Here is a 25,839-nt window from a genome sequence, read left to right on the forward strand (position 1 = left end):
GACAAAATCCAACACCCATTTCTGAGAAAAACCCTTCAGAAAGTGGGCATAGCGGGAACCTACCTCAACATAATCAAGGCCATATATGACAAACCCACAGCAAACATCATTCTCAATGGTGAAAAGCTGAAAGAATTCCCACTGAGATCAGGAACAAGACAAGGATGTCCGCTCTCGCCACTACCCTTCAACATAGTTCTGGAAGTCCTAGCCACAGCAATCAGAGAAGTAAAAGAGGTAAAAGGAATTCAAACTGGAAAGGTAGAAGTAAAACTATCACTATCATCAGATGACATGATACTGTACCCAGAGAATCCTAAAGACTCTACCAGAAAACTGTTAGAGCTCATCCTTGAATTCAGAAAAGTCGCAGGATACAAAATTAATACACTGAAATTGACGGCATTTCTATATAGTAACAATGAAAGAGCAGAAAGAGAAATTAGGGAAGCAATCCCGTTTAGCATCGCATCCAAAAGAGTAAAATACCTAGGAGTAAACCTACCTAAAGAGACAAAAGACCTGTACTCTGAAAACTATAAGACACTGATGAAAGAAATCAAAGATGACACAAATAGATAGAAAGACATACCATGCTCTTGAACTGGAAGAGTTAATACTATCAAAATGACTATACTACCCAAGGCAATCTACAGATTCAATGCAATCCCTATCAAATTACCAAGGACAGTTTTCACAAAACTCGAACAAAATATTTTTTTTTTTGTCTTTTTGCCATTTCTTGGGCCACTCCTGTGGCATATGGAGTTTCCCAGGCTAGGGGGTCTAATCGGAGCTGTAGCTGCCAGCCTACGCCAGAGCCACAGCAATGCGGGATCCGAGCCGCGTGTGCAACCTACACCACAGCTCACGGCAACACCAGATCATTAACCCACTGAGCAAGGGCAGGGATCGAACCCGCAACCTCATGGTTCCTAGTCAGAATTGTTAACCTCTGCACCACGACGGGAATTCCCAAACAAAATATTTTAAAGTTTGTTTGGAAGCACTAAAGACCCAGAATAGCCAAAGACATCCTGAAAAAGAAAAATGCAGCTGGAGGAATCAGGCTCCCTGACTTCAGACTCTACTACAAAGGTACAGTCATCAAAACCATATGGTACTGGCACAAAGGCAGAAATTTAGATCCGTGGAGAAGGATAGAAAGCCCAGAGTTAAACTCACGCACCTACAGCCAACTCATCTATGACAAAGGAGGCAAGAATATACAATGGAGAAAGGACAGCCTGTTCAAGAAGTGGTGCTGGGAAAACTGGACAGCCACATGGAAAAGAAGGAAATTAGAATACTCCCTAACACCATACCCAAAAATAAACTCCAAATGGATTAAAGACCTAGATATAAGACCAGATACTATAAAACTCTTAGAGGAAAACATAGGCCAAACACTCTCTGACATAAATGACAGCAACATCTTCTCAGATCCACCTCTTAGAGTATCGACAGTAAAAACAAAAATAAACAAATAGGACTTAATCAAACTTAAAAGTTTCTGCACAGCAAAGGAAACCCTAAACAAAACGAAAAGACAACCCACAGAATGGGAAAAAAATCTTTGCAAATGAATTGACTGACAAGGGATTCATCTCCAAAATTTATAAACACCTCCTACCGCTCCATATCAAAAAAACAAACAACCCCATCAAAAAATGGGCAGAAAATATAAACAGACAATTCTCCAAGGAAGACATATGGATGGCCAAAAAACACATGAAAAGATGTTCAATATCACTCATTATTAGAGAAATGCAAATCAAAACCACTAGGAGTTACCACCTTACACTGGCCACAATGGCCATCATCCAAAAGTCTACAAACAATAAGTGCTGGAGAGGGTGTCTAGAAAAAGGAACCCTAGTACACTGTTGGTGGGATTGTAAATTGGTGCAACCACTGTGGAAAACACTATGGAGAGTCCTCGGAAAACTAAACATAGAACTACCATTTGATCCAGCAATCCCATTCCTGGGCATCTATCCAGAGAAAACCACAACTTGCAAAGAAACGTTTACCCCGATGTTCACTGCAACACTATTTGCAATAGCCACGATATGGAAACAACCTAAATATCCATCGACAGAGGTGTAGCTAATGATGATATGGTCCACATACATAATGGAGTAATCCTCAGCCATTAAAAGGAAGGAAATACCAACATTTTTAGCAACATGGATGGACCTAGAAATTAGCATGCTAAGGGAAGTCAGCCATACAATGAGACACCAACATCAAATGCTTTCACTGACATGTGGAATCTGAAAAAAGGACAGACTGAACTTCTTTGCAGAACAGATGCTGACTCACAGACATTGAAAAACCTATGGTCTCCAAAGGAGACAGTTTGAGGGGTGGGGGGATGCGCTGGGGTTGTGGGATGGAAATCCTATAGAACTGGATTGTGATGATCATTGTACAACTATAAATGTAATAAATTCATTGAGTAATTAAAAAATAAATAAATAAAATTTAAAAAATCTAAAAATAGGGAGTTCCCGCTGTGGCGCAGCAGAAACAAATTCGACTAGTATCCATGAGGGTGGGGGTTCAGTCCCTGGCCTCACTCAGTGGGTCAGGGATCTGGTGATGCCATTTAGGTTGGCTCGGATCTGGCGTTGCTGTGGCTGTGGCATAGGCTAGCACCCTTAGCTCCAATTTGACTCCTAGTTTGGGAACTTCCATATGCAGTGGGTGTGGCCCTACAAAGCAAAAAAAAAAAAAAAAAAAAAAAAATCTACAAATATATGTCGCTTTCAAGAGACTAGTCTAAACACTTAAGATAGGTGGAAAGTAAAAGGATAGAAAAATACATCATGCAAACATTAGCCGAAACAAAGATGGTATAGCTAAATTAGTTTCAGACAAAACAGACATCAAAGAAAAAGCATGACTAGAGTTAAAAGAGTCACTTCAAGAATGAAAAAATGGGGAAGTTCCCTCTGGTACAGCGAGTTAAGGATCTGGTGTTGTCTCTGTAGTGATGCATGTTCAATCCCCGGCTTGGCACAGTGGATTAAAGGATCCAGCATTGCTGCAGCCTGGGAACTTTTATACGCCACGGGCGCAGACCAAAAAAAAAAAAAAAGGAACGATAAAATGTTTAACTCACCAGAACAACATAATTAAATTTATATGCACTTGACATCATGGCCTCAAACTACATTTAGAGGAAAAGTTGACAGAACTACTAGGAGAAATATGCATATGTTAATACCACAGTGGTAGACTTTAAGATATCTCTCAGTAGTTTAAAGAAAAAGCAAAAAGAAAAATCAATAAAGACAATACAACATAATTAACTAACTTGATCAATGGGAATAAACAGAACACTGCGAAATATATTCTTTTCTTTATGTATTTACAAAAACTGAACACATGCTAGGTAATGAAGATCTCAAGAAATTTTTTTATTTTTATTTTTTTTATTTATTTTTTGTCTTTTTGCTATTTCTTGGGCCGCTCCCATGGCACATGGAGGTTCCCAGGCCAGGGGTTGAATCGGAGCTGTAGCCACTGGCCTACGCCAGAGCCACAGCAACACAGGATCCGAGCTGCGTCTGCAACCCACACCACAGCTCACGGCAACTCTGGATCGTTAACCCACTGAGCAAGGGCAGGGACCGAACCCGCAACCTCATGGTTCCTAGTCGGATTCGTTAACCACTGCGCCACGACGGGAATTCCAAGAAACTTTTTTAAAAAGTCACTAAAAGAAAGTTCTCCAAGCCAGAAAACAATTAGAAAATACACAGAAAATTCTTATATTACTGGAAATTAAGAAATACACTTATATACAATGGAATACTACTCCTCCATAAAAAGAATGAAATAATGCTATTTGCAGCAATATAGATAGACCTAGAGATTATCATACTAAGCGAATTTAGACAGTGAAAGATAAACATCATGTACCACTTATAGGTAGAATCTAAAAAAAGGATATGAATGAACTTACTTGCAGAAGAGAAACAGACTCACACACTTTGATAACAAATTTATGGTTACCAAAGGGGAAAGCTTCAGGGGAGGGGTGGACCTGGGGTTTGGGACTGGCATATGTACACTGTGGTATATGGAATGAGTGGCCAACAGGGCCCTGCTGTATAGCACAGGGAACTCTACCTAATATTCTGTGATAATCTGTATGGGAAAAGAATCTGAAAAAGAATGGATGTATGTATATGCATAACTGAATCATTTTATTGTAGAGCAGAAATTACCACAACCTTGTAAATCAACTATATTCCAATAAAACTTTTAAAAATAAAAAAACTCCACATAGTTGAGAAAATTAATATTTCAAGTTAAAAAAAAAAGACATATATATGTGGAGTTTCCATGTGGTTCAGCTAGTTAGGGATCCAGTGTTGTCACTGCAGTAGCTTGGGTTGCTGCTGTCGTGCGGGTTCAATCCTCAGCCCAAGAATTTTCACATGCCACAGGCGCAACCAAAAAAAAAAAAAGAGAGAGAGAAATACATGTCTAAATAACCCATTGATCAAAGAAGAAGTTATAATGGATATTAGGAAATGTTGTGAAGTTATAATTAAATTATTACATATCAAAAATTATGGGATACAGGAGTTCCCGTTGTGGCACAGCAGAAACGAATCCGACTAGGAACCAGGATGTTTCGGGTTCGATCCCTAGCCTCACTCAGTGGGTTAGGGATCCAGTGTTGCCGTGAGCTGTGGTGTAGGTTGTAGACGCAGCTCGGATCTGCCATGGCTGTGGCGCAGGCTGGAGGCTATGCGTGAATTAGACCCCTAGCCTGGGAACCTCCATATGTCGCAGGTTAAGCCCTAAAAAAGACACAAAGAAAAAAAAATTATGAAACACAAGTAAAACAATACTTGAAAATGAAATGTATAGTTTTAACTGCATATGTTAGGAAGGAAATAAAGGTGCAAATTAATACCTAACTACCCCCCATTAAGAAGTTAGAAAAATACGAAGTTCCCATGAGGTGCAGAAGGTTAAGGATCTAGCGCTGCCACAGCTGTAGTGCAAGTTGCAGCCAAAAGTAAATAAATAAACAAAACTGACAAGCCCTTAAAACAGATACCACAGAAATACAAAGGATAAGAGACTACAATAAGCAATTATACACCAACAAATTGGACAACCTGGAAGAAATGAATAAATTCCTACAAACATACAAACTTCCAAGAATGAATCATGAAAAATCAGAAAATTTGAACACATCAATTACTATGAAGGAGATTGAATCGGTAACAAAATCACCCAACAAACATGAGTCCAAGACCAAACAGCTTTACCAGTGAATTCTACCAAACATTCAAAGAATTAATACAAATCCTTCCCAAACTCCTCTGAAAATTAGGAGAGGAAACTTTCAAGCTCATTTTATAAGGCCAGCATTAGGCTAATATCACAACTAGACAAGGATAACATAAGGAAAGAAAATTACAGGCCAGTATCCTTGATGAACATAGATGAACTCAACAAAAGACTAGCAAAGCGAGGAGTTCCCATTGTGGCTCAGCAGTAACAAACCCAACCAATATCCATGAGGACACAGGTTCAATCCCTGGCCCCGTTCAGTGAATGGCTCAAGGATCTGGCCATGAGCTATGGTGGAGGTCACAGAGACGGCTCAGATCTGGGGTTGCTGTGGCTGTGGCATAGGCCAGCAGGTGCAGCCCTGACTTGATCCCCTAGCCTGGGAACCTCCATATGTCACAGTTGCTACTGTTAAAAAAAAGAAAAGAAAAACATTAATTTGGAAATATATATGTATTCCCATGTTCACTGCAGCATTATTTATAATAGTTAAAATATGGAAACAACCTAAGTATCCATCAATGGATGAAAGGATAAAGGAAGCTGTGGTATGTATACACAATGGAATTTTATTCAGCCTTAAAAAAGAAAGAAATATTGCCATTTGTGACCAGAAGGATGGACCTCGAGGGCATTATAGTAAGTGAAAAAAGTCAGAGAAAGAAAACATCATATGATCACTCTTATATGCACAATCTTTGAAAAAAAAAGCTTATAGACACAGAAAACAGATTTGTGACTGCAAGAGGTGGAGGTAGAAGAAATGGGTTAATTGGGGATTTTTTTGTTTTTTTTTGTCCATGCCCATGGCATGTGGAAGTTCCTGGGCTAGGGATCAAACCCATGACACAGCAGTGACCCAAGCCACTGAAGTGACACCATTGGATCCTTAAGCTTAAATAAATTTAATAAGAAATAAAAGAAAGAGGAGTTCCCGTCGTGGCAGAGTGGTTAACGAATCTGACTAGGAACCATGAGGTTGCAGGTTCGGTCCCTGCCCTTGTTCAGTGGGTTAACAGTCTGGCGTTGCCGTGAGCTGTGGTGTAGGTTGCAGACTCGGCTCAGATCCTGTGTTGCTGTGGCTCTGGCGTAGGCTGGTGGCTATGGCTCCGATTAGACCCCTAGCCTGGGAACTTCCATATGCCACGGGAGCGGCCCAAGAAATAGCAAAAAGACAAAAATAAATAAATAAATAAATAAATAAATAAATAAAAGAACAGGCATATTCTTTAATTCATTTTACAAGGCCACAAAAACTGGACAAGAAAACAAAATTAGAGGCCAATCTCATTCAAGAACAAAAATACAAAATTCCTATATAAAGGAAAATGTGATAATTACCAATTAGGTTTATTCCTGGAATGTAAAGCTGATTTAGCATTAGGAAATCAATCAATAAAATTTGATTTAAGGAGCAAAATAATATCACATTAAGAGTAGGAGGAGTTCCCGTCGTGGCACAGCGGAAACGAATCTGACTAGGAACTATGAGGTTGCAGGTTCGATCCCTGGCCTCACTCAGTGGGTTAAGGATCCGGCGTTGCCATGAGTTGTGGTGTAGGTCACAGATGCAGCTCGGGTTTGGCATTGCTGTGGCTCTGGTGTAGGCAGAGGCTACAGCTGCAATTAGACCCCTAGCCCGGGAACTTCCATATGCCTCGGGTGCAGCCCTAAAAGGACAAAAGAAAAAAAAAAAAAAAAAGAGTAGGGGAGTTCCCGTCGTGGCGCAGTGGTTAACGAATCCGACTAGGAACCATGAGGTTGTGGGTTCGGTTCCTGCCCTTGCTCAGTGGGTTAACGATCTGGCGTTGCCGTGAGCTGTGGTGTAGGTTGCAGACACAGCTCAGATCCTGCATTGCTGTGGCTGTGGAGTAGGCCAGTGGCTACAGCTCCGATTAGACCCCTGGCCTGGGAACCTCCATATGCCGCGGGAGTGGCCCAAAGAAATAGCAAAAAAAAGACAAAAAAAAAAAAAAAGAGTAGGAAAAGCATTTGGTAAAATCCAGTACCATTCATGATATAAGCTCTTACCAAACTAAGAACAGAATGAAACACTTTACTAGAGTAACTGGGAAAAAATTATACCAAGTATCATTTTTAGTGAAAAAATGTCAGAGTTCCCGGTGGCCTAGCAGTTAAGGATTCGGCACTGTCACTGCTGTGGCTTGGGTTCAATCTCTGGTCCGGGAACATGCCAAAGGTGTGGCCAAAAAAGAGAGAAATGTTTAAAGTTTTCCCTTTGAAAACAGAAACAGACAATAAATAGTGCAATCTATTACAACTTCTATTCACTTAGATTACATTATAACCTAAGCACTAGTCAACACAGAAACAAAGGTATAAGAATTTGAAAGGAAAAAGCAAGAGTCTAAACATAAATTACTAAAAGTAATAAACGTTTAGCACAATTGCTAGATACAAGGTTGATATGTAAAAGTCCACTGTAATTTTATAAACAAAATGAAGTCTACAAAAAGTTATGTCAAAAAGTATCAAAACATCCAAATTGGAAGAGAAGAGGTAAAACTGTCACTATATGCAGATAACACGATACTATATACAGAAAACCCTAAGGACTCCACACAAAAACTACTCAAACTGATCAACGAACTCAGCAAAGTAGCAGGATACAAGATTAACACTCAAAAATCAGTTGCATTTCTGTATACTAGCAATGAAATATTAGAAAAGGAATACAAAAACACAATACCTTTTAAAACTGCACCCCCAAAAAATCAAATACCTAGGAATCAACCTGACCAAGCAAGTCAAAGACTTAGATCCTGAGAACTATAAAACATTAATCAAGGAAATTAAAGAGGATTCAAACTGGAAAGATATTCCATGCTCCTAGGTTGGAAAATTAGTATCATAAAAATGGCCACACTACCCAAAGCAATCTACAGATTCAATGCAATCCCTATCAAATTACCCATTATATTTTTCAAAGAACCAGAACCAACAATCCAAAAATTTATATGGAACCACAAAAGACCCAGAATTGCCAAAGCAATCCTGAGAAACAAAAACCAAGCAGGGGGCATAACTCTCCCAGACTTCAGGCAATATTACAAAGCTACAGTAATCAAGACAGCATAGTACTGGTACCAAAACAGACACACAGACCAATGGAGCAGAATAGAGAACCCAGAAATAAAACCAGACAACTACAGTCAATTAATCTTTTTCAAAGGAGGCAAGAATATAAAATGGGAAAAAGACAGTTTTTTCATCAACTGGTGCTGGGAAAACTGGACAGTTTCATGTAAATCAATGAAAGTGGAACACACCCTCACACCATGCACAAAAATAAAGTCAAAATGGCTTAAAGACTTAAACATAAGACACCATAAAACTCCTAGAAGAGAGCATAGGCAGAACATTCTGACATCAACCATGCAAATGTTTTCTTAGATCAGATTCCCAAGGCAACAGAATAAAAGCAAAAATAAACCAATGGGACCTAATCAAACTGACAAGCCTTTGCATAGCAAAGGAAATCATAAAAAAAAACCAAAAAAACAACTTACAGAATGGGAGAAAATAGTTTCAAATGATGCAACTGACAAGGGCTTAATCTCTAAAATATACAAACAACTTACAGAACTCAATAGCAAACAAACAAACAAACAAACAAACCCAACAACCCAATTGAAAAACAGGCAAAAGACCTGAATAGATATTTCTCCAAAGAAGATATACAGATGGCCAACAGGTACATGAAAAAATGCTCAACATCACTAATTATTAGAGAAATGTGAATCAAAAGTACTCTGAGGTACCACTTCACACCTGTCAGAACGGCCACCATTAATAAGTCAACAAATAACAAATGCTAGAGAGGGTGTAGAGAAAAGGGTACCCTCTTACGCTGTTGGTGGGAATGTAAATTGGTACAAACACTATGAAAAAAAGTATGGAGGTATCTCAGAAAACTAAACATAGTACTACCATATGATTCAGCAATCCCATTCCTGGGCATGCATCTGGACAAAACTTTCCTTGAAAAAGATACATGCATCCATGTGTTCACTGCAGCACTATTCACAACAGCCAAGACATGGAAACAACCTAAATGTCCATAGATGGATAAATGGATTAAGAAGTTGTGGTATATATACACAAGGGAATACAACTCAGCCATAAGAAAAAGAACAAAACAATGCCATCTGCACCAAAAGGGATGGAACTAGAGACTCTCATACTAAGTGAAGTCAGTCAGAAAGAGAAAGACAGTAGCTCCTGTCATGGCTCAGTGGTTAACAAATGTGACCAGGAACCATGAGGGTGGGGTTTGATCCCTGGCCTTGCTCAATGGGTTAAGGATCTGGCATTGCCATGTAGGTCACAGATGTGGCTTGGATCTGGCGTTGCTGTGGCGCAGGCTGGCAGCTACGGCTCCAGTTGGACTCCTAGCCTGGGAACCTCCATATGCCACGGGTATGGCCCTAGAAAAGACAAAAAGACCAAAAAAAAAAAAAAAAAGAAAAAGTAAAAGGCAAATACCATATGATATCACTTATATCTGGAATCTAATATACTGCATAAATGAACCTTACCACAGAAAAGAAACTCATGGACTTGGAGAACAGACTTGCGGTTGCCAAGGCAGAGGGGGAGGGAGTGGGATGGACTAGGAGTCTGGGGTTAAGAGATGCAACCTATTGGAGTTCCCATCGTGGCTCAGTGGTTAATGAATCTGATAAGTATCCAGGAAGACTCGGTTCGATCCTTGGCCTTGTTCAGTGGGTTAAAGATCTGGCACTGCTGTGAGCTGTGGTGTAGGTTGCAGACGCAGCTCGGATCCCACAATGCTGTGGCTGTGGTGTAAGCTGTCAGCTACAGCTCCAATTCGACCCCCAACCTGGGATCCTCCATATGCCGCAGGTGCGGCCCTTAAAAAAGACAAAAAAAAAAAAAAAAAAAAGAGAGAGAGAGAGATGCAAACTATTGCATTTGGAGTGGATAAGCAATGAGATTCTGCTGTATAGCACAAGGAACGATATCTAGTCACTTGTGACTGAACATAATGGAGGATAATGTGAGAAAAAGAATGTATATGTATGTGTGACTGGGTCACTTTGCTGTACAGTAGAAACTGACAAAACACTAAATCAACTATAATGGAAAAAATAAAAATCAGGGGAGTTCCCGTTGTGGCACAGTGGTTAACGAATCCGAGTAGGAACCATGAGGTTGCGGGTTTGGTCCCTGCCCTTGCTCAGTGGGTTAAGGATCCGGTGTTGCCGTGAGCTGTGGTGTAGGTCGCAGACGAGGCTCGGATCCTGTGTTGCTGTGGCTGTGGTGTAGGCTGGCAGCTACAGCTCCGATTGGACCCCAGCCTGGGAACCTCCATATGTCGCAGAAGTGGCCCAAGAAATGGCAAAAAGACCAAAAAAAAAAAAAAAAAAGACGGTTTAAAAAAAATTTAAAAAAATAAATAAAAATCATTAAAAAATAAACAGAATAAGAAAAAAATCAAATATATACGAATAAAACTCTCAAAAGTTATGATGTTTTCGAAGAAAATTACATTCTGAGAAAAATTAAAAAGACCTAAATAAATGGAGTGGTATATCATATTCAAGAATTAGAAAGCAATATGATAAAGATATCAATTCCTCCTAAAATGCAAATTCAATCAAAATCCATCAATATTTTGTGTCATTGTATGTGTGATATGTAAGAAATTCCAAGATGATACTAAAATTCATATAAATGTGCAAAGGGCCAAGAATAGCCAAGATGCTCTCAAAGGTGGAAGAATCTGTTCTACTGACCATCAGGATTTACAATAAAGCTATAGTAAAGGAAACAGTGTGGTATCAGTGCAAAGGCCAGGGCAATAGAACACTCGAGAAACACACCACAGAGAGATAGCTTATTCCTGACAATAGTAGGGAAAAGAGAGTGTGCTGGGAAAATTAGCCCTCCATGTGGGAAAAAATAATACTGCCCTCTTCTTCACACAATGCACAAAAACCAATTTCAGGTTGATGTTGGACCCATATGTAAAAGCCAAAACAATAAGGCTTCTGAAAAATGAGAGACAATATCTTTAATACCTTGGGACAAAAAAGGATATTTTAAACTGAAAGTGATGCCTAGTTTAAACATAAAGGAAAATACTGATAAATCAGATTACATTACAAATAAGAATTCTGATATCAAAAGACACATTAAAAATGAAAAAGCACACCCTTGCTCAAATTTCTAGCATACAGTAAAGAACTACTACAAATCAGCAAGTCAAAATAGGCAAGGAAGGGAGTTCCTTCGTGGCCTAGTGGGTTAGGGATTTGGCTTTGTCACCGCTCACAGGAACACCAACACCAGATCCTTAACCCACTGAGCAAGGCCAGGGAACTTCCACATGTCTGAGGCACAGCCAAAATAAAAGGAAGGAGGGAGGGGGGTGGCAAGGAAGTACATGACATGTTCCTGAAGGAATTCCACCAAAAACAGTTATAAAAGTACAAACTTCAATCACCTAGATCTAGTTATAAATACTGACACTTTCCCTGGATTTACAGAGTAAAAGGTTTTTACTACATATTAACATTTAAAAAAAAGTTTACAGATGACCATATTAAAATAAGGCAGTTTCCTCACTCTAGTCATAACTCTAAAATAATATGTATCATTGAAAAAGTCCTGTTTAACAATCTTTGCCTACTCCAAAGTCCCAAAGACATTCTCCAAAAACTGAGATCTACCTACATATCCATCAACAACAGAATGATACATAGTGATACACTCACACAATAAAATACAAGCAGTAATGAGAATAGTCAAAAACTATATACAATATACATAAATCTCACATTTATAATGCTGTACAAGAGAGTACAGTAGGATTCCATTAATATGAAATACAAAAGTAGGCAAAGGTAATCTTTTCTTTTGTGTCTTTTTTCTTTTCAGGGCCCCATCCTCGGCATATAGTGGTTTTGAGGCTAGGGGTCCAATCAGAGCTGTAGCCGCTGGCCTACACTGCAGCTCACAGCAACGCCAGATCCTTAACCCACTGAGTGAGGTCAGGGATCGAACCCTCGTCCTCATGTACACTAGTCAGGTTCGTTAACCACTGAGCCACAATGGAACTCTGGCAAAGGTAATCTTTGATGTTAAAAGTCAGGGAAATGGTTGGGGGATAGCTAAGTGATCAAAAGGGCACACAAAGGGGCTTCTAAGTGGCTAGTAACGTTCACTTTTTGATTTGGCTGCTGGTACAAAAGTTATGTTCAATGTGTGAAAATCCATTAAACTCTTCGCTACTGATGTGTACTTTTTGCATATACGTTAAATTTTAATACTTTTTTTTTTGTCTTTTTGCCTTTTCTGGGGTTGCTCCTGCAGCATATGGAGGTTCCCAGGCTAGGGGTCCAATCGGAGCTGCAGCTGCCAGCCTACACCACAGCCATAGCAATGTGGGATCTGAGCCACGTTTTGCCACCTACACCACAGCTCACGGCAACGCCAGATCCTTAACCCACTGTGCAAGGCCAGGGATCGAACCTGCGACCTCATGGTTCCTAGTTGGATTCATTAACCACTGAGCCACGACGGGAACTCCTTAATACATTTTTTAAGTGTGAAGGAGTATCTGTTTCTCAAAATTGATTAGGGGATATGAGAGCAAAAAGCCTGAAATCTACTGCTTCAAGTCAAAGCACAGAAATTAAATAACAAAAACTTAAAAAGCAAGTATTAGACAACATGCTAATAACTAAAAAATACTGATAGTTTTGTCAAACAGAGACTCTCAAGCATACAATAACATTCGTTTGAAACTATGTGAACCCCAAAAGATAAACTGATTTACATCTAGATTTAGTGACTAATATTGATACATAAAGATTCAAGACAAGCAGCTTAACACAGAGTTCCATACCACCCTGGGGGCCTATGTTTGACTCTATACTCACAGCCCCGCAGCATCAGGAGGAAGGTGCTTGTCATGGATGCTTCATCCATCATGCAGCACCAATGGAAGCACATTTGTCTTCCAGAATACTGTGCCTTAGGAACGCTTTAGAATCTGAACTTTTTAAGACAGACCTAATGATGGGCCAATTTTATAGATATCACTTTCATTAGTTGCACTGAAAAGGTTTTTGTAAATTTTTTGCTCAAAATTTTTTAAACATAGTTAACTCTGGACTAGGGGTACATTCTTACAGAATAAACAGTTTTCAAAACTTTTTTTTTTTAAAAGACAAGCAGCTTAATCTTATAGGTTTTTATTAAATAAGAAGGTTTTTTCAGGAGTTCCCGTTGTGGCTCAGCAGTTAACGAACCTGACTAGCATCCATGAGAATGCAGGTTCGATCCCTGGCCTCGATCAGTGGGTTAAGGTTCTGACATTGAGTGAGCTGTGGTGTAGGTCGCAGATGCGGCTCGGATCTGGCGTTGCTGTGGCTATGGCTATGGCCATCAGCTACAGCTCTGATTCAACCCCTAGCCTGGGAACCTCCATATGCCGCAGGTGTGGCCTTAAAGAGCAAAAAAAAAAAACCTTTCAAATCTCATAAATGAACAGATCCACACATCTAGTCAAATCTCCTAATTTTACAAAGAAACCAAGGTCCTTTCAGGTTGGGTGATTTGTCCAAGGTCATAAGCAGCTCTTGATAAGCAGAACAATCTAAGTTATTTAATTAAGTTCACACCACTCCCAATTTTCTGTAAGTTCTAGGGGGTTTCCACCCACCAAAAGTGTGTGTTTACTGGCAGTTTCCCTCAATACATACCATATTCAACTGAAACATTTTCATCCAAATGTTACCAACTCAAAATTAATTTCTTTGCCATCCGTTTAATAGCCAAAAGCTATTTCTGGGGCAGAAAAGATAAGATTTTCTAAAGTAAAGTTCATGATATGCAACCTAACAGATAACTTTCTGATGACTAAATGATGACCATGACATCAAACTTAAGGCCTATGTGATAATTTGGAATGACAATGGCACCTGTAGCATATGGCACCCCTGAAAAAGGCAAAAAAAAAAAATCCATGACCACAAACTGAAGACAATACATATAAACAAATGTGCTAAATTAGTAATAAATTATTGTACTAAATTAATATTAACTTCTCCATCAGAATTTTAAGTACTAAAAAACTTTCTCCAATTCATTCAGTTAGCTTCTATATTCCATACAAAGTATGCTTTTTATGCCTTTTTTTTTTTTTTTTTTTTTAAGGGCCGGACCCACGGCGTATGGAGGTTCCCAGGCTAGGGGTCGAATCAGAGCTACAGCTGCCGGCCTACGCCACAGCCACAGCCATACAGGATCCGAGCCACGTCAACAACCTACACCACAGCTCATGGCAATGCCAGATCCTTAACCCACTGAGCAAGGCCAGGGATGGAACCTGCAACCTCATGATTCCTAGTCGGATTCATTTCTACTGTGCCACGATGGGAACTCCTCCTTTTTATATATCTTTAATATTTTGAAAAGAATGTCTTGTCATTCTGAAGCTAAATGCACTGAAAGTGAACAGTACACAAAACAACCCATTTAGTCTTGTTGAAAAATGTTTTTTTCTTTTTTGGTTGAGCCTATGTCATGCGGAAGTTTCCAGGGCCAGGGATCAAACCTGTACCACAGCAGCAACAACAGTGGATCCTTAAATGCTATACCACCAGAGAACTCCAAAACATATTTTTAAATTATAAAAATGCCTTAGTCTCCACCCTATCACCAAAGCATTCTTTCCTCTATCATAGGACTCTCTCTTTTAATTTCAAACTATAAACTTTAGTGCCAAGATGAATCCCTGAACTTGCCATCCACAGGGGAAATACCTGCCCTCATGAGGACCTGCAGAAAGCTTAAACCAGAAAATGGTTTTGTGACCACAGAAACTTATCCACTAAAGATTAAAAAATGACCTAGCAACTAAATGCAACATGGTGTCCTTGATTGGATGCTAGAACTGAAAAGGGCATTAATGGGAAAACTAGTGAAATCAAACAAAATTGTAGTTTGGCTAACAGTAATATGCCAATGTTAACATCTTAGTTTTGACAAATGTACCATGGTTATGTATACGTGGGTGAATGGTATATGGGAACTCTACTAATTTTTGCCTATTTAAAAAGAAATGACTTACAAGGAACTACCGAAAGTCAAAAAGTTTGTACCTCAATTATGACCCAATCAAATGTCCAGTCAGTATCTTCAAGCCATGTGTCTCCACATTCCTAAAAGGCCTAAAAAGAGGATGGAGGCACGTTCACAGAAGGGATTCTTTATTCTTTTTTTAATTTTTTTTTTTGGCCACACGCGAGGCACGTGGATGCTCCCAGGTTAGGGACTGAACCCACACCATAGCTTCGACAACACCAGATCCTTAACCCAATGCACCACAAAGGAACTTCCAGAGGGACTCTTTAAATGCTACCTATTTCTCCAATATTAGTAAATAAAATAAACCCCAGAAAAGCCTCCAAAAAAAAAAAAAAGATGCTTACTTTAAGCAGGGATGAAAATGAAAAGTTATAAAGGGAGGAAATTAATCCTTTTCAAGTACAAGAGATATGGGCAGTGGACAGTCAACTAGAGAAGGGTATTCCAGCAGTCTTATAACAGTTACACTTAATATTACATATAAAACAGGAGTTCCCACTGTGGTGCAGCAGGTTAAGGATTTGGCATTGTCTCTGCAGCAGCTCAGGTCACTGCTGAGATGCAAGGTCAATCCCAGCCGGGCACAATGGATTGAAGATCCAGAGTTGCTGCAGCTGTGGCTCAGAATGAATCCCTGGCTTAGGAACTTCCATATGCCACAGATGTGGCTAAAAAAATAAAATAATAATAATATCCATAACATATATTTAATTATTTATTTTGCTTTTTTTTTTTTTTTAGGGCCACAGCTGCAGAAAATGTAAGTTCCCAGGCTAGGGGTCAAATTGGAGCTACAGCTGCTGGCCTACACCACAGTCACATCAACACAGGATCCAGGAGTTCCCGTCATGGCTCAGTGGTTAACAAATCCGACTAGGAACCATGAGGCTGCGGGTTCAATCCCTGGCCTCACTCAGGGGGTTAAGGATCCAGCATTGCTGTGAGCTGTGGTGTAGGTCACAGACGCGGCTCCGATCCCGAGTTGCTGTGGCTCTGGCATAGGCCAGCGGCTACAGCTCTGATTAGACCCCTAGCCTGTAACCTCCATATGCCGAGGGTGCAGCCCTAGAAAAGGCAAAAAAAAAAAAAAAAAAAAAAAAAAACCCCACAGGATCTGAACCGCAAGCTGCATTTGGGACCTACACTACAGCTCACAGCAATGCCTGATTCCCAACCCACTGAGCGAGGCCAGGGATCGATCTCGCAACCGTATGGACACTAGTCAGAATCATTTCCGCTGTGCCACAATGGGAAATATTATATATATATTACATTTCTTATGCACTTACCAATGGTTCAGGTGCTGTGGTGATTTTATTTGTTTTTGGCTGCATCCATGGCATGCAGAAGTTCCAGGGCCAGGGATCAAACCCATACCATAGCAGTAACCAGAGCCACAGCAGAGACAATGCCAATTCCTTAACCTGCTGAGCCACCATGGAACTCCCAGGTGCTGTTTTAAGTACTTTAAGTGTGTGTAAATATGTGTATAAATATATGTCTTACACACACACACACACACATATATATATACACACACACACACACATGTATATAGAAAACCCTCGCAAGAACCTTACATCTACATTTTAGATATGAGAAGTTCTGTAAGCATTAGAACAGAGATTTGAGGGCAATGACAACACCATACAGCCTTTTGAAGAGCCAAGCCTGGGAAAAGCTCTTGCCTTCTACAGACCAGGTCCTACTACTCACCCTGTCCTTAGCCTCTAGCAGAGAAAAAAGCCCTCTGCCCAAGGCTTGGGAGTCCTTGCTAGAACTGCGAAGGAATGTGACCCCACTACTCCATCTTCAAGATTGTGTTTATAATCTTTCAGTACCTGATGCACTCAGTGCATATTCTCGTTGAAACACTGTTATACATAGAAGCTAGTTTGGTAGTACTATCAGTCTGCAAATTCAGATATGCTGGGCTGGCCTGGGAATCTGAAGGCCATATGTGAAACTATTTCTGTGGAAAAACAGTGCTGACTTCTAAAAAGAAAGTCTTATAATTATTTAGAAATTAAGGCTCCATCTACACAGATTATGGCCTTATAGATGCCAAGATAGTTAACCAAATTTTAATAAAGAACCTGTGGTTACTCGAATAATCCAGTTTTCCTCATAATGTCAAAGTGGCACAATTCCTTAAACCTAACATAATAGAAATGGTGTTATTGAAAACAATTAGCTTAATATTTTATGTACTTCCTACACTATGGCCAATTTTGGATGCATCCAACAACTAATACACTTGTCTCCTTGGCCCTCCCAAAACCTTGCATTTAAAAACTACTACCCGGAGTTCCTGTCATTGCTCAGTGGTTAATGAATCTGACTAGGAACCATGAGGTTGCGGGTGTGATCCCTGGCCCTGCTCAGTGGGTTAAGGATCCGGCATTGCCGTGCGCTGTGGTGTAGGTCACAGACATGGCTCGGATCCCATGTTGCTATGGCTCTGGCGCAGGCCAGCAGCTACGGCTGTGATTAGACCCCTAACCTGGGAACCTCCATATGCTAGGGGTGCGGCCCTAGAAAAGGCAAAAAAACAAAAAGTAAAATAAATAAAATAAAAACTACTACCAAATAAATATATTTTCACACACACATATGAACAGAATAGCTATCATATCAGAACATAGTTAAAGTAGTAATAGCAGCATTAATAATGATGCTGACGAAGTAATAATAATAAAACGAACTACCTCTTTTTGAGCATTTACCATTGCTAGGCATGGTCTATATACTATACATTCTCTGGCTCATTTAGTCTTCATGAAAATCTTATGAGGTAGTCATTACACTATTTCAATTTCAAAAATGAGGAAACAGGTCAGAGATTAAGCAACTTTCCCAAGATCACACAGCTAGTTAGTGTCAAAAGTAAGATTTGAACATTTGAGCATTTTACCCCTGGAGATTATATTTTTAACCAATGCAATCTCCGTGTAATTAAATAATTTGTAAACTGCTAAAATAATCAAAGGGCACTTCCTCAAATTCATTTTTAAGACAAAAGTGGTTTGGAGACCAAAAAAAAAAAAAAAAGGCTTGTCTTGCCTTTTATTAGGAATATGTTCAACCAAGCTAAGACTGAACATATTTATGGATAACAAATTTTAAATGCATTTGCTTCACTTTTATCACTTTGAAATCCCTCACTGAATTGTTTGAACAATACAAACGTTGGTAACAGCTTGTTACTTCAACAAAAACCTAATAAAACTTTATTTTAAAATCTTTTGATAAAAAAATACACTGCCCATTTTAAGTAAACTTGGGTAAAATAGCTGCAAGAATTCCAATACCCTTGAAAAGTTTCAAAACAGCAGCAAGAAGTAGCGGAACAAGATATTCCTTTTGTGACAAAGAAAAACTCTGTTCTTTCCACAACACTGTAACACCTGCTCTAACAACAAACATTAACAGGGGATAGACTGAACTTCAACTGTATTTCAAAACCTGCGCCTAAATTCAGAAATTCTTCACTGACCATCTAAAAAGGCTATCAGTTTATCTCCCAGAAGAGCCATCTGATCCACATAGTACGCATCACTTTGGAAAGCTAAAAGTGTACTCCCTACTATCCCAGTGAGTAACAAAAAGCACTCAACCCCCAAGAGCTTCTGAGGCACAAGCTGGCTTTTTTTTTTTTTTAATCATCTACTAGAACCTCAGAACTTGCCTTCCCAGGAAACAAAGATAGCCAGGTTTCCAACCTGGTCCACTGAAGCTTAAACACTCATAAGTTATTTTATTATAACTCATAAGTTATTTTATTATACAGAAGTATAATAAAATACCGAACCTGCATGGGCAATATTTCTTTGGGAAAACCCATTTAGCATTCGACTTAGAATAAAAGCAACTATCCCTGCTCCACTCTGCTTTGGAAGTAAAAAAAGAATTCTTCACTCCCCTAACTGGGAGTCTGAGCTCCCCTAGGACCACAGGCCTAGGCTTCCATGATCAAAGCCCAGCAGGAGGAAAGGAATGAAAGAGGATGGTGGGCAGCATATTAGGCTTCAAACAAAAAGGCAGAGCTGCAGTGGAGGGAGATCAAGGGATGAAGAAGGCAAGAAAGGATGAAGGATGGGAGGGCAGCTAAAAGGAGCAAGGAAAAAGTGTGGGGGTTGGGGAGGGCTGCAGAAGAAGATAAGGGAACCATGGCTGCTCCTGCAGCAGATGGAGTCTCTTACAAACCTTCCGCCTCAATGCTCAGGAGAGAGGAGGAAAAGAAAGAGAAACAACTGCCTCCCTCACTCTGACTACTTTGCAAGGAAAATCGAAGTGGGTTAGAGGGTCTTGTCTAGGTCCCTCTTGAGCTCCTAGAGCACTTAGAGGAATTTCGGTTGCCTTCCTTGTTGTCATTCACTCTGTCAAAGAATTCAGTGTCAACTAAGAACTAAGGGACGGCTCCAGGTACCAGTAGAACAGTGTCAGAAAGAGAGGACGGAAAGGTGAGACATTTGAAGCAGGAGGGAAGTGGAATGTTGGGGGGTCAAATTAATACAATTGTTAATGAATTAAACTACAGTAAATGTTCTTAAACATTTAGGATTTACTCCTTTTGATAGTTTCAAACATTTCATCGGGGCTATTTCACTTTCAGACAAATTAACATTTCTGGTCATGGTAATAAACCAAGGTTTATTATGCAGAAAGTATGAAAATAAACTTCTAAAAAAACGTGAGACAATTTCCTGGTGCCTTTTTATATAGTGGCAATATAAATCATTTCAAAAAGGCTTTTTTATTTACCTGGTGACCACTCAGTTACATTATCATTTGTTGATTTCTGCATCCCCAACAGCCCAAATATCATAAGTAATTACCTTCACAAATAAGGATATAGTTAACCCCTTCTTGGAAGTATAACTATTAGGAAAAACTTGCTCATTCATCACCAAACATTGCCCATGAGGACTTCAAGGTATTTTATTTCAAGCAAAGCTCCAAACTCTGTAAGACAAATGCAGATGGGTCCTGAAGGAGACAGGACTTTTTCCTCCAGCCCCATATGCCCATGTTTCCAGAACTTCTAGCCAGGCATAATTAATTTGACAGGTAAACCTAACCAAATGACCTGCTAGAGGATGAGTGCACTTAGCATTCTTTCTTTTTTCTTTCTTTAAAGTTCATCTTTCAGTGGCTACTCTTTCAGTTGAACTCTCTTTTGAACAGATATAATGCCCAGATAAGCAAGTTCAGCAGCACATCAAAGATGTAAGAGCTGAGACCAGTGGGGCTCAAAAGGGACCAACTGCCATGGAATGGCAAGACAGTTTCCACTGTTACACCAACATCTCAGATACAGCCTGGAAAGGTCTTTCACTCTCTAGCCCCATGAAAGATTGGATCCCAGAACAGCTGCCATATTTTCTACAAACCACAAACTGGTCCAAAACCTCTGTACTACATTAAAGAAAAGAAAAACAGCATCTGTTATCAAATATTCCACTTGCTGGAGAAGGTAGGTGGGTGAATGAGGAGGTGGGTGGGTATGTGTGTGTAAACCTCCAAGTTATGATAAAGCAAATTAAAATCCATATAGTTTGTATTTTATTTTAGTAATGTAATTTGAAAAACTACTCAGGACCAGAATAAACAAAATGTTTGATCTCTTAAGTGTCCTGGGCATGATGAAAGGAAGGCAAAGTTATTGACAACATCTGAATTTCAGATAGGTCACTACTGGCTATTAGGAATCCTCACTAATCAGCAGATGTTCCTCACTAAAATGTTACCTCTGGCTAGAAGATGGACACATTTGAAAAGAAAAGAAAAAAAAAACCCAGAGACTACCTTCAGCCAAGGACACAGAAAGCTTTCGAGATTACCGAAAGAAATAAAAGATTTCTTTGTAACAAAAATTTCCATTTTCATAAAATTTGTATTCATCGGCACACACACTTAAGCAGAGTATAGTAGAAAAAGCACATATTCTAGAATCAGACACACATGAGTTTGAGCTCTGGCTCCACAACTTCCCAGCTATATGACCTGCTTAGGCAAGTTACTAAAGAATACTGGAGGTTAGTGTCGTTATCTGTACAACAGGGATAACACTATCTTTAGCACAGGGTAGCTATGAGATTAATGCAAACATACATAACCCACCAAGCCCAGTGCCTGAATACTCAACATTAGCTCTTTTTACTCCAACACAAACTGTAGAGAGTGTGCTGACAGTGTGTTAAAAAAAAATGTGGAAAAAAATTCAGAGTGACAGAACACAGATTATTATGTTCTGTCAAATGTTAAGATGAAAATCACTTATGTAATATTTACTTTCATTAAAGTCTTTCCCTTGATTAAGTGGGGTGGGGGAGTTGGGTGGAACTAAAACTGAAAAACTTCACATCACACATTAGTTTAAAATTATGTGTATATGTTTGCATTCTTCCAGTATTCATAAAAAGACGCTATTACAAAACTAAACCATTGGTGATGATGTCTAATAATATGAAAAATTGAATTCTCCTCTCAAAAGCCCTTTCTTAATCAAAATGTTTGTTCCTTCTTACTAATGTTCTATTATTGTAAAACATTTGCAAAGCAAAAAAATAAATCCCCTTATCCTTCCAAAATGAAAAAGTGTGTAAAAGAAGCTAGTCTGTTAAATTGTTCTTTCCCATTCATACCTGTTCTTTTACAAACCACAATACAGCACGTGCCAAAATTACTGTCTGATTGACAAATGTCAATTAAGAACACATGGAATTGACAAGCCCTGTCTGGACGAAAGGTGACAAGTTTTCTCAAGCAACTTAAATAAAATACGTTTCAGTAAAGACAGAAATGCTTTGCATCAAGTTTAAACTTCTGGCTTTATATTCAGCTTACTTAGTAACCCACCTCGAACCGCATCCCAGAACCCCAAATCCTGCTTGCAGGCACTTTAATGAGCTGGCACACAGTACTAACTATAGAACTCCAACTGGAAATAATTCTAATCTGTTGTTGGACCTCAGAGGACAGCTTGTATGATCTTCTTCAAACGAACGACATTTTCGCCTTACTCCACACCTGCCAAAAACCACTTACAAACCTCTTCCAGAGCAATTATTACTATTACTACCACCTTCCCCACGTCACTCAACGCCCTCAACAACCCCAACCTGGGTGTTGGTAATCTTCATTCCCAAACGCTTTGGCAGTCCACAGAGGTTCACTCTTTACAATGCCCAGGGTCCGGCGAGGAAGGACACCATTCCCTCTTCTCGGGGTGCGGAGGGGGGCCCAAAGTCAACCCAGCCCCCGGCCACTCCCTCTCTCCTCGGCCTCCTGGGGCGTCCAGGGCAGGCGCGGGCGCGCCAGGCCCTGCGCAGACCTCCCGCAGCCCCGCAGTTCCCGGAGTCCGCCGCAGCCTCAGCCCCAGACCGATCCAGTACCCCGCGACACCCGCAGTCCGGCACACGCCCACGCCCACGCGCACTGCCCGGGAGCGGGGTCAACGGGACGACCCCAGGGGCCACCCCCGACGCTCCAGCCCGGGCAGGTGCCGGGCCTCCTCGCGGACACTCACCTGGCAGCCGCTGCTTCCCGTCTGCCGCTGCCGCCGCCTAGCCCTCACACCAGACTCTTGCTCCCGCGGGGGGTCCGGGTCCGGCGCCGTTTCCCCGCCCGACCCCCCTTGGGTGCGTGCAGCTCGGGGCCCGAATCCGGTGAGAGCTGCTGCTGCCGCCGCCGCTGCCGCCGTCGCCGCCGCCGCTGCCACCGCCGCCGCCGCCGCCCCCGCCCCCTTTCCTCCCTCCTCCCTCAGTCGGCCCCTCCCACCGAGGCCCGCCTCGTATTTCCTGGATCCGGTCTCAGCAAGAGCTTGGCAAGCGAACCTCCGGCTTCAGGGCTCCCGTCGAGCGCCGTCGCTCGCCAGGCACAAAGATGGCGATCTCGCGAGGCTTCCCCCGACAGCAACCGGAGGGCGGGGCCCACAGGAAAGGCGGTCAATGAGGGTACCCTGAGCTGGCTGCAGAGCAAACGCTATCCCATATCGGAAATGGGCATCATGTTACAGAGAAAGTTACTGCGCCTGCGCGCGGGCGGACGAGTACGCATGCCTGAACAGCCCCTGAAATAGGATCCAGTTCTCCGTGTTTTACCTCTTTCCTTTAGAGGCACGGGGCGGGGAAACCAGGACTGAAACCCGGGAAGGGACTGGGCGGGACCCCGTGACGAAGTGGGAGGTGTCCCTTAAGGCTTGGTCATCCGTCAAGAGCACGAGCTACCCATACACTTTGGAGTCCCTGGGAATTGTCCGACCCTTTTCTTCCTACTCTCCCTGTCACCTAGCAGTCTTTGCAAAATCTTAGCTGCCCCTTCATCCTGTTAGCGGTTCGCTTGCTGTGTCCTGAGAGCTGGGCTCACAGCTGGCAACCACAGCCCTTCTGTTTCTCACATCAACATTTAACTTTCTCTTTCATTTTGGCGCTACTTGAGCCCTCTAAATCTCACACTAAGATAACTGCGTCTGTTCCTGTTGTATTTTTCCTCGCTCGTTAATTTACTCTTTTTCAGAGTTTCCTATGTGCCAGGTACTGGGGAAACAGATGTGCTCTGACCGCAGGGATCTCTTGGCCTAGGATGGAGATGTGTGAGAAAAAAACAGTGATGACAGTTCAGCACAGTAAATTCTAGGATAGAAATTAGTACAGAGAGGAGTGACAGATATTGGGGGCAGGGTGTCTTAAGATACTGTATCAAAGAGACAATTATTGAGAGGAGTCTCACAGTCATGGGATTTAGTCCAATGAATCAGTCCAGGTGATCCTAGAAAACAAACCACCGCAATTATTTTCACAGATAGAATTTAATGTAAAGAATTAATAATTAGATAACTGAAAAGGCAAGAAAAGAACTTTTTTTTTTAATGTTATGGCCACACCTGCGGCATATGGAGGTTCCCTGGCCAGGCATTGAATCCGAGCCACACTACAGTAATGCTGGATCCTTTAACCCACTGCCCACGGCCAGGGATCAAACCTGTACCTCTGCAGTGACCTGAACTGCTGCAGTCAGATTTTTAACCCCCTGTGCCACAGTAGGAAGAGAACTAATATATTGCTGAGGTAGTAACTACAGGAAGCAGCTACTATGCCTAGAGCTAGTGGAACCAAGGAAAGCAGTCGGGATTATTATTGTTATTACGATGTAGTTATTTAGACAAGGAGTCTTGTGGACCCGAAACTCAAACTTCTGAGTACTTCCTCTGAGAAGGAAGCAGTATCTGCTGCTGCTGGTGTCTATGAGGGAGGCTTGAGCTGCTGTGTCTGCAAGTGTGGGGAAAGCTGCAAACTGCATCTGACTGCTGCTATGGGAAGGAACTGCCACTGCCCTGCCGAGAGCTTCCAGACCTCTTGCAGCCTGGGAATGAGAATGAGGCACAGAGCAGACCTGAACTTGACCCATATCCTAAAGCAGAGCAGCTCCAGTGTTGAGAATCATTCATTTTAGAAACTGGATATGGTCAGAAAGGGGGCCATTCACTCTTGTCACACACCCACACATGGTGGGACATTCCAGTCATTAGGAAAAGGAAGGCCTACTGATTTCATTTTAGGGCACTACCCATGGGTTGTTAACATCACTTAATTGTATTATTTTATCTACCTGCAGGGAAGACTGGGAAATGGGGTCCTATTCTAAGCAGTCTTATACCTAGCTAAAAATCCTGTGACTAGAAAAGAAGCTTGGAAGGATAATCGGCAGCCCCATAAAATAATCAAAACTCAGACCTTGATTTGAGATTATTGCTTCTCTCTCCCAGTTCAAAGAAGCTTTCTGTTACTCAGGTTTCTGTTTCTCCTCCCTTGTTTTGCTAACCAGTTTCTTCTCTAGAGAAGTGGGTGGGAATGGAAGTGGGTAAATTGTTGCTTTACACATACAATCATAAGATAGTTTTGTCATCTCTGGACATGACAGATGTCTAAAATCAGCTCTCTCTCTCTCCCGGTTTCATTTGGGGGTTCTTAGGCTCCCACTGGGAAGATTTGATAGCACATCTTAGGACACAAATGATGCTCTTTCTTTCGTCTGGCATCTCTCAGCCCCTTGTCTTTTATACACTTGATGCTGTTTAAGTCCTCTCTAGGCTGTCAATACCTTCTCTGTGACAGGCATCCAAATGCTGGCTTTCTCATCAGGTGAGTGTGATTCTTCAACACCTTCCTCAGGGCATAGTTCTTTGATTTGGAATCAAACTTCTGTAACTTAGTTCCTGCCTCTTGTAGAATACCCAGAACTTCTTGCTTCAGGTATTGCCTCATCCTTTGGCAGGGTACAAGCAAGAAGCTCAAGCTTTTTCACTTTCTCTTAAAGTCAGTCTGTGGGAAACCCACATATCCTGGCCGTGCTGAACAACAGACATGCTACCCT

The 25,839-nt window shown here is 41.1% G+C and overlaps 1 protein-coding gene across 7 annotated transcripts in view; it reads right to left on the reverse strand.

Moving 5' to 3' along the window:
• Positions 1 to 23,207, reverse strand: part of TAB3 (TGF-beta activated kinase 1 (MAP3K7) binding protein 3) — a 96,514-nt gene extending 73,307 nt beyond the window's left edge. For all 7 annotated transcript variants that reach the window (XR_014835229.1, XR_014835227.1, XR_014835228.1 and 4 more), the window contains exon 1: positions 22,994 to 23,207. The gene's annotated coding sequence lies outside the window, so the exon portion shown is untranslated. The remainder of the gene's footprint in view (positions 1 to 22,993) is intronic.
• Positions 23,208 to 25,839: the final 2,632 nt, after the last annotated feature.

Source organism: Sus scrofa, chromosome X (genome assembly GCF_054392235.1).
Source record: "Sus scrofa isolate SSC_HxYL_T2T_F1_AM1 chromosome X, Sscrofa_HxYL_maternal_Yorkshire_Landrace_v2.0, whole genome shotgun sequence".
Classification (NCBI taxonomy): Eukaryota; Metazoa; Chordata; class Mammalia; order Artiodactyla; family Suidae; genus Sus; species Sus scrofa.